This window comes from Melospiza georgiana, chromosome 3 (assembly GCF_028018845.1).
Source record: "Melospiza georgiana isolate bMelGeo1 chromosome 3, bMelGeo1.pri, whole genome shotgun sequence".
NCBI lineage: Eukaryota > Metazoa > Chordata > Aves > Passeriformes > Passerellidae > Melospiza > Melospiza georgiana.
Window position 1 is genome coordinate 78,200,884 of NC_080432.1, and position 2,667 is coordinate 78,203,550.

The window sequence follows — 2,667 nt, forward strand, 5'->3', positions numbered from 1 at the left end:
GAGTGTAGTTCACGCCTGGCCAAAAAGCTAATATGGGGAAACCAGAGCAACATAACGTGGAGTTTGACTCTTATTTAGTCTAGTCTATAGTTAAGAGCAAAATACGGTTTTTTGAAAGACACAGTTACAAGACATGTCTCAGATTTCATTGAGATGCATTTTCTGCTGAATCTTTTTTTAGTTAAAAGACAAAAAATATTTGCATACATGCATATATGACTGTATAATAATACCAGAACTGACTGAAGCCTGTATAATAGTACCATAAATATTCTGACTGTATAATGATACCATAAATATTCTGAAGCCCTTGACTAGGAAGAGCTGTAAAGGCCTAGACCTGTCAAAGGGTTAAGTCATTTGGCTAAAATTGTGGAAACTGCCCTTTATCTCTATTTTTTTTGTTGGTGTTTGTTTGCTTTCCATGCATTTTGAAATATTCGAAGTTTTCTACTGCAGTTACGAAACACTTCCCTTTAAGTTACAACTTTTAGTCCTGATATTTAAGTCCTTTTGTTCAGATTTAGTGTCTGTTTTGTGTTTTAAATTATATTGTAAAAGAAATAATCTCTCACCTCTACTACAGTGGTCATCTCACCCTAAAGCATGAAGTTCATCTGAATGAGCAGGGAGCTCAAGTGAAAGGCAGTGCTGTCGTAACTGGTAGTAGTATAATTATGGTAGTGCTTAAGGATTTATTGGGAGTGTGTAAGCAGAGGGCAGAAAGCTGTGAGCGTAGGAACTGTCTCAATAGACAAGGCTGAGTCATGTTGGATGAAAAGATGTAGAATGTACAATTGGTGAGGGCTGAAACTGTTAACTGTTTATATTTTAGCTCTAAATTTTTTAGGAGGGTTTAGATATGGGTGACTTCAGCAGATGGAAAGAAGAGGGAAAGGAGAGAAATCTAGCTTGAGTTGTTGTAAAACAAAATGAGGAATAGAGGCAGCTATGAATGAAGATGGTAGAAAGAGGAGAAATGAAATTACTTCTTTATGTTACCTGAAGTCAAAAAGGTCATTCAAAATTTCTTTGTGATCCAGGTTCCGGCTGAAGGAGCTCACAGGCTGCTCCCAGTGACTGTGGTCACTGAAGAGTCCTCTGTTTGGTTTTTTTTTTCCAGAGACACACGTGACAGGAAGAGAAACGTGTCCTGACTTAGGATCTGTGTAAGAAGTCTGGTTTTGCTGATTAAAACCTCAGCTCAATGGCCTGAAAAAAACATGGGCTAACATATTTCAAGCTTGCCTTTGTAAGCTTCAGCTTACACTGCAATAATTGGAAAATATTATCACCTTGTCCAGTGTGTCTTTTCCCATAGGATGCAGTTCCCAATTCTTTAGAAGTTTTGTACTTGTAAGGGAACCGAGGAGTTGAAAAGTGGAAAACATGCTGACTTTGAAAGAGAAATATTCAATTTCTTTAGATTTTCTTTTCTCATATTGCTTTTAATGCTTCAGAGTAGCCTTGTCCTAGCTACTCTGTTCACCTGGTGTTCACTTCCCACAGATGTACTTTGGAATCTGCTCATGATGCCTGCTCCTGTGTAGGACGTGATGCTTCTGAGTTAAATGGTTAAAAAGGCCAAGTAGTATTTTGCAAGGATTTTCAATTCCTAGGTGAAAACTTTAAGTAACTTGGGTAAATTTTTCACACTCTATACAAGTGTTTGATTCAATCAGCCATCCAAATTATTTGGTGACTCTTTGCCAGCCTTCTGCTTCATGTGCTAAGACTTGTGTTTTCCAGCTATACCTAGGTTAAGCATTGGAGCTGCCAATGTTTTGAAGGCCCTGCAGGAGTATGTTCTTCCAGTCCCTTATGTGAGATATTTTAAAAATCCATGTATTGATCCAAGGAGAACTGGCTACAGTTTTTCTTTGTAACTTTCTAGTGGAGATAGTGATCACAATTCCCTTCAGAATTTTTGGCACTCTGTTTCTTCAAATTTCCTTTTTGAAATGCAAAAGCTCTGCAGCCTTAGCTGGCTCCCCAGCTTCTTGTGCATCAGTTGTGGGGCCATCAGCTCTCTGGTGCCTGGTTTTCAGTGGCTGGTTCTCAATAAGGAAGTTAGGAAGATGTAAATACAAGTAGAGTGAAAGTACAGGCATTCACAGACATGTTTTGATTGTCTGTAGTGCTGGAAGTCAGGGGTGCTTGGGAGACAGCTGGTAATTTTTCTGTTAAAACTGCAAGTCTTCAAATATATCTGTAAATCCTGTTGATTAAATCTTAATTTGCCTATGAACTGTCTAAATATTTGCATAGATATTACTTCTGTCAAATGAAATAAGTCAGATTCCCATGAAAATATTTTTTCTAATGTTACTTCACTTGCTGTTGTCCAAGTGTTTCTGTCTGTCATCAATTTCTTTAGGGAATGGAAGCATTAAAATTCATACTGCTGAACTGAAATAGTCACATATTTGGTTCACTGGGCTTACACTGCTGGAAATGTCCTTGACTTGAATGCTTTCCCTTCCAATAGGAAATGGAGTGTCCCTATTCAATCCCTGCTGGAACAACCTGTGGAGAGTTTGCCACTGTTGACTCTTCTGCTAAAGGTCAGGGAAGAAGGTTGCTAGAAGTTGCCCATGCTGATCCTCTTGTAGAAGTGAAGCCTTTGAGTTATGTCCATAAATGCACCAGCTCCTCTTGGTTTAATCT